The 13,417-nt window shown below is 41.6% G+C and overlaps 1 protein-coding gene across 17 annotated transcripts in view; it reads left to right on the forward strand.

Moving 5' to 3' along the window:
• sipa1l3 (signal-induced proliferation-associated 1 like 3) overlaps nucleotides 1-13,417 on the forward strand; it is a 112,598-nt gene that overhangs the window by 12,846 nt on the left and 86,335 nt on the right. The window contains exon 2 of one of the 17 annotated variants that reach the window (XM_061783238.1): nucleotides 2,670-2,823. The exons of 15 other annotated variants lie outside the window; for them this stretch is intronic. The gene's annotated coding sequence lies outside the window, so the exon portion shown is untranslated. Of the gene's footprint in view, nucleotides 1-2,666; nucleotides 2,824-13,417 lie in introns of all 17 variants that reach the window. One more of the 17 variants, XM_061783239.1, reaches the window with a different exon arrangement.

The following is a 13,417-nucleotide window of genomic DNA, read 5'->3' on the forward strand; positions in this document are numbered from 1 at the left end:
ACAGTTGACGAATGCACATGGGGTGCTTTGTGTGGGCGCTCGATTCCCTGAAATTAGTGGCCAACTTTGGTATGGTATTTTCAATTTTACGAAAACCAAAAGAATGTTCGAAAACTGGGACAAATTTTGGTGAATAAAACGTTGGAAACTGGGGCACATGAAAACTTAGGTTCCACAGTATTAGAAATGCCTCTTGTGATGATGCAATGCAAACAGACGTCATTCCATGGTACCAAATGAAGTCTTCAGTGGGTGTAATTTTTCCAAATTTGCAGCTCATATTTTGTGTTACTTCGAACATGTGAGCTGTTGATTGCGCTCCAGTAAATAGTTTTCCCCATCTTGACCACATTTTTGTTTCCCGCTGCAAAGCAATAAAAACCCTTTATAGTCCCCTCGTGTGAAATAGCATCAGTGTTTTAGTTCTCTTCTACTGGAGGTCGAGCTGTTACACAGGAAGTGTGTGCGGTGAGATGTGAATCATGGGCTGTGCATCAAGGAGAGCCTAGCTGTGTCCTTTAGATTGAAGAGATTACTCACAGCCAATTCATGACAGGATGTGAGGAAACCAGAAAAATGTCTTTGGTCTCTAGTGTGATACTGCACTCAAATTCCTTCCTAAATGTTTGCTGGCATTTTACTTTCACTCACCTTCGTTTCAAGAGATGAGCCGTCAGTTCCTGATTGGGGGAAATGTTGATAAAAGGGTGCCACATAAATGAATGTCAAGTTCAATGTTTTTACTTAGTGACAGTTTCACACAGATAAGTTTAAACATTTGTGTCTTTGATGGTTTTTTTCTGTTTTTGTGAAAAGTTTTATTATGCAACATAAAAAATATGTTTTCCGTTTTATTTGCAGCAGGCGTACATTCATACGGTCGCTCCGCCTCTTCACAACCCACTTCAGTCACGACTGCCGACTGTCCAGCCATTGTCTTATTGCTAATTGAATGCAGCATGTGGTCATTCCACAAATGCCTCATGTTCCACTTTTTATGTTACTGTATTAAAACAGTGAATTTTCTCACCGCCTCATTTCCAAATCAGATTTGTCACTGTCACAGAGGCATTTACTGCCATGCTTTCCACACAAGCGTCATTGAAGGAGTGAAAGAGTATGGTATGTTAATCTTGCTGCTGTGAAGGCATGCTTGTATAGATAATATCTTCAGTCAATATGAACAGGAGTTCTTCCTTTTTGAAAAGAAAAGCCACGGAGAGAGGAATTCCCCCCCCCCCCCCCCCCCCGGCATGTGGTCACCATGATTTACCTTGAAATGTTTGTACGCTGCTTTATTTATATTTGGTGGAAACGTCACATTTATACGCTGATTTTACTTTAGCTCCTGTTATTTCTTTCATAAGTTAAGACTAACCTGAGCTTTTTGAACAAGACGTTTCCTGTGCTGAGAATTATTTTGTCTTGCATGTTACAATGCAAAGCCATTGGATGGGCATAATAATCCATTACCTGGTTAATTGATTTTGTGAAATTCAGTAAATTGAGTGAAATTGATTGTTTATAAATACCACCTTGAAGCAGCTAAGGTATAAATAAGGGAGCGTACTTCTTCAGGCACTGTTGAGTTGTAGTTGCTGTCTAAAGAAGGACAACATTATGTCAACTATGGAAAGCTGAGCTACGTCCGGACAGTCAGACATTGTAGTGCAACTGCAGGGTCACTACTTGCTATTGTACTATAATTCAAAACAAATATCACAGTAGGGCTGGGCGATTAAGCTGTTGACAACACAGTTGGAGTTTACTGTAAACTAAACACAACAAAAAGAATTATACACACATATACAGTATTTAAACACAAGAAATCCTGCATTTTACCTTTGTTCCCGAATATTGCCAGCTTAAAGCTAATAAACAATGAAAAACCCTATTGACGGGCTAATAAAAAGTAGTACTAGAAGTTACGGGAGTGATTTACTTTCAATTAACAAATACCCACACACATTGAGCCTCGCTACGTGATGGGATGCGACACAGCATTCCCTCGTCACGCTTTCGCATTACACACACAATGAATTGGTTCATCCACGGCACGCTGTGCCCTACTAAATTCAGTGAAAAGGCTTTTATGGTCGAATGTACGCACGCACACATACACTGCCTGTTTTTTCCTTCGCTGAACCCCTGATACTGACTCACCGAACCCCCGGGATTTGATCGAACCCAGGTCTAAGCAGACGCAAAAGTATACATTCTCTCTCTTCTCTGTTACAGGTGAGCGTTTATTCTGTAATTGACAGCTGATGTGAGGATTTAAGGCTGTTGGTCAGCTAGTGTTAGTGGCTGCCTTTTGATCGCCATGCATAGCACTTGTGCTTTTGTTATATATGAGGATAGACTTGTTTATTTTGCAAGTGATCATGCTACCGGTCTCATTTTTAGTAAAATATTTCCACACACTTGAATGCGCCACTGCTAGTCTGCTGTGTGGACACTTGTTGCTTTCAGTGTGGTTTCTGTGCTTGTTTAAGCCAAAACGTGATTGGCTAACTATCAACTCCAAGCTCTAACTCTCATTGCAAAGTGGCAAAGTCAATGTGTCGACGAGTCTGTTCAATCCCTTGTGCAGAATGCATTCCCTACCAGAAACTCTGTGCTTCTTTGAATGTGAGAAAGCGCTCCTAATTTTACTTAACTTTCAGCAGTGGAGGAAGAAGAAGAAAGTGACACAAGTTTGGGTGTTTCTCCATGCAAAATTGGGCGTCGTTATCATCGTGGGAGAAAATCAGACTGACAAGCTGACAACTTGGAGGGAGGTAAATGGCGATGGAGGAGGTGGACACGGAGTCTAAAACAGAGGTACAAGCCAAGCCATGTGATACCTCCTCTTTTTACCCTCCCTTTTTCCCTTTTGTGTGTTTTGCCCATGACCTCTGCAGCCAAGTTGTGATTAGATAACCGTTTGCTTGTGTGTTAGGTAAAGCGTCACTTGAGAAATGACAATAATGAGGCAAAAATGCAGGGAAAAAAATCAGATGAAGAGGTATGATAGGAAACACTGTACATGTGATCCAATCCTCTCTAGTGATAGGCAAAATCCTCAGAGGGGAGGATGGACTGAGTGTACTGAGTGTGTGAACTTGCGGGTAGAAATACACCGCCTATTGTCTCTGGAGATGGTGTGTATTGCTGAGTGGATTTCCTCATTGCAATGAGCTTTATTAATAAAAAGGGGAGAACAGTGTATGTTTTGTCTGTACAGGCTACCAGGTGACTGCGTGTTTGCTGAAGGTCACTCCTATCAGCCCACCGCTGCTATAAACTTGTTTGACCCACTTTTATTTATTTATTTATTTATTTTTTGCTCAAAGGCCCTTTAGCTTCCATGATAACTTACCCCTTGCCAGCCCAACCCCCACCATTTACACTCACACCTCTGCTACTTTTTTCATCAGCCCAGACAGATTTCTTTCTTGAATGCAGATGCACTTGACATAATGTGCATATGCACACTCGCATGCAGAGGTGCCAGAAGTGAGCTGTTTTTCCAGAGTTTCCCACGTCTGAATCCGACAGCAAGGCCGGCAGCTCCACAGGGAACTTGTGGACTGTGTTTTTTGTTTCAGTCCTGCTTGGCTCAGTCCCCTTGTTTCCACGATTGGTACCTTTTAAAGACTATCGCAGGTCATCAAACATTTCCCGTCTACGCCTGGAGAACAAGTAGGCCAGTGTCTGCCTTCCAGAGTGCACACACGCGTGCAGCTGAGTGTGGGCGTGCATGCATGCACGGCTGTGGAACCACGCCCTGGACAGTCTCTTAACCAAACACCAAGAGAATGAGAAAGGACCTCTGGGTGGATCGAGCTTGTTGTGACAGCGGCGTGCCACTGACTAGGCCTGTGAGAGAGATGAAGTGGACACAACAGATCCAGCGGTCCATCTGCTCAGAAGAGAGCCAATTTTTACTTGGCCAAATTCCTCTTCAGAGATGCCTGTCTAGATGCCTGGGATAGTTTTAAAGGGCTGAGATCATTCTCAGGGTGAATAACTCCCTCTTACCTCCTCTTTGTGATTGATTCTCTGACCTTGCGATCAACGTGTACATAAATTACGTCAACTGCATTAGAACCATATGGCGCTTTTAGGCGCAGGTTGGCCTCTGGATTTATTTGCCAAAGAGAGAGTACATTACTCGATTTGTCTTTTTAAAAGTCACTGCCAGTTGAAAGGAACCACACCTTGTTCGTGTAACCCTCTTTCAGATGAGAAAAAAAACTCTTCTAATATCTTCACAGTAGACTTCATGTAGACACACCACCTGCCACCCATTTTGCAGAGGCATGTGTATTTGTTTTTTGGCTATGAAAACATAATAGTTTGGCCTACTTGGTAGTTATACACGAGACCGTTTTTGTCCATTCATTGACATTAAAACAGTGCTCGAAAACAAAAGTCTCTGAAGGCAAAAGTGTCACCATTTCTGTCAAAAAGCACAGTAAAAGGGGTCCTCAATTCAAGGCTGAATTCTGGTCCACCGTGGCGACATAACCTGAATTTGTAAGTCTGAACACACCAATGGCTTTCACTACTATATTGTCTCTGTCGGGCAGAATCCTCACATGTGGGATCAGAGTTACCGGTAGCTTTTTTTGTTAACGCTATTTTTATGTGTACCTTAGTGTGAGGCTTCTATAGTACTGTATTAGCTCATACGTGTGAAAGGCAACCACATACGGCGCCGCTGAGTGAAGTGCAGGCAAAATGAAAGGCGACGAGGAGAACTTTTTCGCTTGTGTAAACATTATGCCAACAAAAAATATTTTGAAACATTGCCTATTCTGTTTTGGAGCTTCTGGATGATTAAAGGCTGATGATTTATTTTTTTCATTCATCAGTATTGTATTTGTTAGCCTTCCACTAAGAAAGCACAAAACCCTATTTTAAATGTGGGATACGAGCTCAGAATGTTTCATGTGCAAAACCACAGAGACGACGAGCTGCTGCCGTCTCCCTCGCTATCCCTAATCAAGTAGCCGACCTCATAGATAAAAGTGGCTTGCTACATGAAATCACCATGAGGAAATGAGGAAAAAACAAGACAATGTTGTGGTGACTTGATTTAGTTTTGTTTAAAGACATCAGTAAAATGTAAATGATTGTGTCTTGTGGTTTTGAATAAATAATGACTAGTCGGGCTCTAGTGAGCGAACATAAATAGCTATACTAGGTACCCATTAGACGGGTCAATATTGACCGCAAGTATTGTTGTGGATGACTGCTTCAATGATAACACTCAGCTAGTTCAGTGAATTTGTTTTGGTGTGACTTCAGTAATCTTGTAAATAATCTAGTCCTTTTGCGTAGAAATAAACGGGACGGAAGTCCTCGGTGGGCTTGGTCCTGAAAACCGGAAGTGTGTGGCATAAACCCCATTGGCGGAAAGTAATCTGCATGCAAACTTACCTTTGGAGATGAGAGGCTTCCATTTGCACCAAAGCATTACAGCTATTTATTGTGAAACAAAATGGAGAATTTTTACTTGTGCTTTCAGTCTTGAGGTGATATCATGCTGTGAGGCTCTAGTGGCGTGAGGTAGAGGTGGAGTTACAGGAATTCTCAGACAGTTGAAGGGCCCAATAGAGTTAGTGATTTGCTCTCAAGCCATTTTAAAGATTTTATATTGTTTAATCATTTGTAAAAATAACAGACCAAGTGGTGACTGACCAATAGTATCGATTTGTGAAAGGCTATGAAATTTTGCAAATTTGGGTATACGTTATTTCTGCCCGACAGCGATGATACACTGACAGCAGTAGTTATATCATAATTACAGTAAATATTTGTGCTGTAGGTGTGACAGACGAATTTAAGGTTGAGGAGGGACTGCATCAGGGATCAGCCCTTAGCCCCTTCCTGTTTGCAGTGGTGATGGATAGGCTGACAGATGAGATTAGACTGGAATCCCCGTGGACCATGATGTTTGCAGATGACATTGTGATCTGCAGTGAAAACAGGGAGCAGTTGGAGGAACAGTTAGAAAGATGGAGGCATGTACTGCAAAGCAGAGGAATAAAGATTAGTCGAAGTAAGACAATATATGTGGATGAATGAGAGGGGTGGTGGGGGAAGAGTGAGGCTACAGGGAGAAGAGATAGCAAGGGTGGAGGACTTTAGATACTTGGGGTCAACCGTCCAGAGTGAGTGTGGTCAGGAAGTGAAGAAACTGGTCCAAGCAGGTTGGAACGGGTGGAGGAAGGTGTCATGTGTGTTATGTGACAGAAGAGTCTCTGCTAGGATGAAGGGCAACGTTTTATAAAAAAGTGGTGAGGCCAGCCATGATGTACGGATTAGAGACAGTGGCACTGAAGAGACAACAGGAAGCAGAGCTGGAGGTGGCGGAAATGAAGATGTTGAGGTTCGCTCTCGGAGTGACCAGGTTGGATAAAATTAGAAATGAGCTCATCAGAGGGACAGCCAAGGTTCGATGTTTTGGAGACAAAGTTAGCGAGAGCAGACTTCGATGGTTTGGACACGTCCAGAGGAGAAATAGTGAGTATATTGGTAGAAGGATGATGAGGATGGAGCTGCCTGCCAGGCAAGAGAGCTAGAGGAAGACCAAAGAGAAGGTTGATGGATGGCGACCCCGAAAGGGTATATGTGATCACAGGAGGAATTTACCTTCAAATAACGAATATTTACACAAACGGCGTACTAACACATACAGACAGACAATATAACAATACTCGCGGACATATATTCTTTCTAATCTTTGAAAAACGAGTCTAATAAAGTTTTATTGAGACTTAGATCTTCTCCTCATGTACAGCATACAGCTGCAACAGCAGATGGCTTTGTTATAAAGACGTATTTTTTGTCTGATATGAAATCAGACTAAAATATACCTGTTTTAGGTTAATTAGGATTACCAACATTATTTCTATTTGTTGAATGCCAGAATTTTAAGAAGGATTTGTTTTTTTAATAAAGTATAGATAACAGGCAATACAATCACCCCCTGGCGTGCCAGTGTGTATAGCCAAGGCTGTATTTATTTGTATTCATTGTTTTTTTATTTCTGTTTTTTAATATAATATTGTTTTATTTGTTACAGATTTATTTTTTGGTTGTTCGATTAAGTTATATTTCAAGTTGAGTTTTGGTAGTTAAATAAATACTGAGGGCGGCACGGGGGGACGACTGGTTAGCACATCTGCCTCACAGTTCTGAGGACTGGGGTTCAAATCCTGGCCCCGCCTGTGTGGAGTTTGCATGTTCTCCCATGCCTGCGTGGGTTTTCTCCGGGCAATCCGGTTTCCTCCAACATTCCAAAAAACATGCATGGTAGGTTGATTGAAGGCTCTAAATTGCCCGTAGGTGTGAATTTGTGCGCGAATGGTTGTTTGTTTACATGTGCCCTGCGATTGGCTGGCGACCAGTTAGGTTATCGTTAGTTAGTTATATTTACAATAAATAATGTATCTTTGTCCAGTTCAGGGTGTACCCCACCTCTCGCCCGAAGATAGCTGGGAGAGGTTCCAGCACGACCGCCACCATTGTGAGGATTAAGCGTTACAGAAAATTGATGGATAAATACTGAGTTTTGAAATGAATGAATAACAGTTTGTTAATCATGATTTCAATATCCGTCAAAATAATCGTGATCAGTAATTTTTCCATAATCGGTCAGCCCTAGTTTAAGGTTAAACGTAATGTAACCCATTGGGTTTACAATAATAAATGGGTCAGTTTTCCTCATACCTACTGTTAGTGACTATTCGTTGTTTGAGTAGTGTAATTTAATTGAAGCCGTTTGTAACATTCCATACTGCAAAATAATTAATAAAAGTGTGCATGATTCATGTTTGTATCGTATCAGATCAATATCGGTATTGGCCAGTATGCAATATCGGTATTGTATTGGAAGTGAAAAAGTTGTATCAGCAGATCCCTACGTTTTCACACTTGAGTTAACAATGTGTACCACAACAGCACATCTACTATCCCCAACACAAGGTAACATCTCAATGTTAGCTAATTTATTATAGCCTACCATGGCTAGTTAGAACATGTAACGCATCCTGCAAGTGGTCAAACATGGACACAGCCGCCAGTGCACTTTCAGTCACTTTATTGATCAAACGGTAAGAAAACAATCGCGTAATAAGCATATCTATACACGAGCTGTCGATGGCATCTTTTTTTCGCCACTGAGTGTTTTCTGCTCCTTTGTCTGCCGTTTGCTTTTGTTGCATGTCGGTTTTGTCGTACATTTGTGACATTTGACGGCATTTGATGTATAGGTCAGATGAGCACGCTGTGAGCGTCCATGTTACATATCCGATTTATATCTGTATACGAAAGAGGCCTGGAGGATATGAAAAAATGGGAATTGTACTGTATTAATTACTGTAATTGTACACATTGACATGAAAAAAGTCACATTGGAAAAAAAAAAAAAAAATCTGAATTGACATGCAGTGTGAACATAGCAATATTTGCAGCTTTCAAGAAATGGCCGTGGTAACTGAATGAGTAGTTTTATTGGCAGTAAAATAAAAGAGCATAAACTTGTACAGAGTAGCATTTCTTCTATTTTTGCTATTCAAAAGCATCTTAATTTTTATATAGGACATATTGCCAGTCAATCACAGGGATCCTTTTTAATGTGGCAAAATTACAATGATACAATTGAATGGGAAAGCTTGAGAAGGTGTCCTGTAGATATGCACTAAAAGAAACAACAGCAAGGGGTTGCATGTTAAATAAGGTGTGAGGAAGCCCAGCAGAGCCTTATAAAAAGAAAGATGCACCTCAGGGCAAGGAACGCTCGGCCAGTGTGCTTGGTGATTCATTGTGCTCTGAATGTCCTTTTCGATTACGTTGCATGTCTGTTCAGTATAACCCCTGTTAGTTCAAGTTTTCCATGGGACCTGAAAGTGTTCCTCTTGGCTGGTGTTGGCACACAAAGGGAGGCATGGGGGAGGTGATTATGGTCTTTGGGTGTGCTTTAACCCACTTAGCACACCGTCTCAAGGTCTCCTGCCAAAACGATGAGATTAGTGCCTTTAATCCTCCTCCCAAAGTGAGCTGATAGGTTGTTACTTGCAGGTACTCTGCCTGTCTTACCCTCCGGAAATCCTGAAGTGTCACACAGTGTATGCAACTTCAGCTTGAGCTTTTCTGCGAGTGTGGATCTGCACATCTTTCAATGAGTTGGGAGATGTGTGTGAACTGAGGTAATTTCCGTGTCATAAATGCATCAGAGAAGCCCTGCTGCTGTTTGAAGTTAATGTCCCGGCACCACTGTAGCATGTTTATTCGGCCCCCTCCTTTTAAACTGTGCTCTGCTGGGCTTTTGGCCCCAGGGTTCTGACAGCAGTCCACTCACAACTCCAGCAAGTTCATCCTCTGCCAGCATCCCACGCCTTTGTTCCCCAAATTATTCTGAGCTTCCTCCCTTAATAAAACAGGCTCATGCAGCCACGTTCCTCACATTCTTTACGTGGTGTATTTTTCTTTAACATGGATGGATGGCTTGCGCTTAAAAATGTAGACTGCACCATCATTTCGATATGCCTACGAGTGGAAGTGAAAGATGGAAGTTGTTCAGGGAAATGCTGCTGTGGATTTTTACTAATAGTTTGCATAGTAATTTCTTTCTGTGTTTTGGTTTTCAGCCTTGATTTCCTTATTTTCGGTTTTGGACAGAAACTTTTATTTTGGTGCATCACTACAACACACCATTATGCTAATTGTCATTTAGTTTAGTAATTAGTGGGACTCCTGTGCAGGTTTCTCTTCAACGAACTGTCTGGTCTCATCTTGTTTTCCATAGCATAGCATGTTATAAGACTGGACATCGTAGACAGACTCCCAAAAAATTAAGCATTTCTCTGTTTCACGTCAATGTCTGCACACTGTAGTCCGTAGACATAGACGTGGTTAAGAACCTTGGTTTTCTGCCATTCATTTGAGAGCTATCACACATTTATCACTGCTGAGATGAACAACCTGATCATTACTTCTCCTTGGGGCCATTCATGTGATGCAGTTTTAAAGGAAAATGCTTCAAGAGTCAAGTGTCATTTTGGCTGTAACAACCTTGTTTGGGAGTTTTCAACATTACGAAAAGATGTCTCAAAATGCAGGTTTTTAAAAACAACCCTGGTCAACATGCTTTGAAGCATTTAACAAAAAAGAACACATTCAGTGAGTCAAAAGTTTAGACTACAGTATTTAAGAAAAGCACTCTGTGTTGTTTTTGTGACATAGGCTTATTACAGAGTTTCCAGTCATTTTTGTAGGTCAGTATGAATAAGAGTTTTTTGTTTGTGCATGTAACATTTTCCTAAACAAAAAAGAACAAAATGATAAATTTTTACTAGTACTTGATGATGTAATAAAAAATGCCTTAGAATCCTGTGAACATTTAGCTTCTGGAAGAAAAAAAAAACACTCAAATGTGTGAAGACGTTCACTTGCTTCTTTTATTGAAACAGTCATGGTTGCAGTTTCTTGATTCTGTATTTGATAAAAGCTGTTATCAACTTAAATGTAAACACATACTGCGAGGGAACACTTCATTTTTGCTTCTGGCTTGTAATTTAGATCAAATCAAACAATCTGCTAAGAGTTAGCCTCGTATACAAATGCAAATTGCATTTCTATCGCTTTTCTAACAGTTTAGCTGCAGGTTGCCTGAACCCACTTCCATTTCCTGCTAAGCAGTTTCTCTCTCAAGTGCATGCAAGCTGAGTGGAAGCAGGTTGGCAGAGGGTGTGGTTGAAGACTCCTCGCTTCACTCTCTCTCAGTGGGTGGAACTGTAGTGATTTGCACCTATTGGGCATCCATGTGTCAAGCCTCTATTCATTGTGGGGGGGGGGGGGGGGGGGGTGCTGTTTGAGCAGCAGCTCTCTCATTGTAGGTTTATGTCTGGACTGCCCCCTCCCCTCCTAATAGAGCAGTCATGGCAGAATCGGGGTCAGCTGCGCTTGTCTCGATTGCTGTCTAGTCCTTATACTATTGCTCTGTAACTATGTCAGACTTGTTCTTTTGCATCTCTCACATTTCTCTGATCTCATTGCTCAATTTATTCACATGCATTTGTGTCTTCAGCTCTCGTATTATCTCATCCTCGTCTCAAATATTTGGTCTGGGGTCCTCCCCCTTGTGCCAGTTAGGGAAATAGGATTTTAATATTTATGACGAACAAAGGCTAATTCTGGCTCTTAAAGGGAGCGCGTGTCTAGAGGGGATGATGAACGAATTAGCCTTTTTACTACAGAGTATAACAGACACTTATTACTTACATGTTTGTGCCATTGTTTTGGGCTACTTAGCCATGTTAGCCTGCATTATGGTTGTTTATAGTCCAATACAGATTCTCTAAAGCACTTTGGGAGCCACAATGATTCCACCTTGTCGTAAAAAATTCTTGTGCCTTTATTACATTTTTGTTGGAATGTTCCACACGGGTGGCAGCACGGTTTATGACTGGTTAGCACATCTGCCTCACAGTTCTGAGGACCCGGGTTGAAATCCGTTTGCATGTTCTCCCCGTACCTGCCTGGTTTTACTCCGGGTGCTCCGGTTTCCTCCCACATTCAAAAACATGCATGGTACAGTGGGTCAAAAAAGTATTTAGTCAGCCACCAATTGTGCAAGTTCTCCCATTTAACAAAGATGAGAGAGGCCTGTAATTTTCATCATAGGTAAAAAAAAAAAAAAAAAAAAAATCCAGAAAATCACAGTCTGATTTTTTTTTTTTAAATATGAGCAGATTATGGTGGAAAATAACTATTTGGTCACCTACAAACAAGTAAGATTTCTGGCTTTCACATACCTGTAACTTCTTTAAGAGGCTCCTCTGTCCTCCACTCGTTACCTGTATTAATGGCACCTGTTTGAACTCCTTATCAGTATAAAAGACACCTGTCCACAACCTCAAACAGTCACACTCCAAACTCCACTATGGCCAAGACCAAAGGACACCAGAAACAAAATTGTGGACTTTGCACCGGGCTGGGAAGACTGAATCTGCAATAGGTAAGCAGCTTGGTGTGAATAAATCAACGGTGGGAGCAATTATTAGAAAATGGAAGACCTACTATACCAATGATAATCTCCCTCGATCTGGTGCTCCATGCAAGATCTCACCCCGTAGGGTCAAAATGATCACAAGAACGGAGAGCAAAAATCCCAGAACCACACGGGGGGACCTAGTGAATGACTTGCAGAGAACTGGGACTAAAGTAACAAAGGCTACCATCAGTAACACACTACGCCGCCAAGGACTCAAATCCTCCAGTGACAGACGTGTCCCCCTGCTTAAGCCAATACATGTCCAGGTACGTCTGAAGTTTGCTAGAGAGCATTTGGATGATCCAGAAGAGGATTGGGAGAATGTCATATGGTCAGATGAAACCAAAATAGAACTTTTTGGTAAAAAAAACTTGTCGTGTTTGGAGGATAAAGAAGGCTGAGTTGCATCAAAAGAACACCATACCTACTGTGAAGCATGGGGGTGGAAACATCATGCTTTGGGGCTGTTTTCTGCAAAGGGACCAGGACAACTGATTCGTGTAAAGGAAAGAATGAATGGGGCCATGTACCGTGAGATTTTGAGTGAAAACCTCCTTCCATCAGCAAGGACAGAGGAAACGTGGCTGGGTCTTTAAGCATGACAATGGTGCCAAACACACCGCCCGGGCAACGAAGGAGTGGCTTCGTAAGAAGCATTTCAAGGTCCTGGAATGGCCTAGCCATTCTCCAGATCTCAACCCCATAGAAAATCTTTGGAGGGAGTTGAAAGTCTGTGTTGCCCAGCGACAGCCCCAAAACATCACTGCTCTAGAGGAGATCTGCATGGAGGAATGGACCAAAATACCAGCAACAGTGTGTGAAAACCTTGTGAAGACTTGCAGAAAATGTTTGACCGCTGTCATTGCCAAAAAGGGTAATGACAAAGTATTTAGATGAACTTTTGTTATTGACCAAATACTTATTTTCCACCATAATTTGCTAATAAATTCTTTAAAAATCAGATAATGTGATTTGCTGGATTTTATTAATTTTTTCCCCCCTTTTTGTCTCAGGTGAGGTATACCTATGATAAAAATACAGGTCACTCCCATCTTTTTTAAATGGGAGAACTTGCACAATTGGTGGCTGACAAAAATACTTTTGTGTCCCACTGTAAGTTGATTGACGACTCTTAAGTTCAGGGTGTACCCTGGCTCTCGCCCGAATATAGCTGGGATAGGCTCCAGTACGCCCGCGATGCTAGTAAGGATAAGCAGTAGGGAAAATGAATGAATGTATTGTTCCACACAAGTCATACAGCACAAATGGTGTTATATCAGCTTCTTTTGTTTTTACTGTTTTATGACTACCGGACACGTCTACCCTAAATAACATGTAATGTACATAGCTTGCGCCAGTACAACCTTTTCA

Source organism: Phyllopteryx taeniolatus, chromosome 8 (genome assembly GCF_024500385.1).
Source record: "Phyllopteryx taeniolatus isolate TA_2022b chromosome 8, UOR_Ptae_1.2, whole genome shotgun sequence".
Lineage (NCBI taxonomy): Eukaryota > Metazoa > Chordata > Actinopteri > Syngnathiformes > Syngnathidae > Phyllopteryx > Phyllopteryx taeniolatus.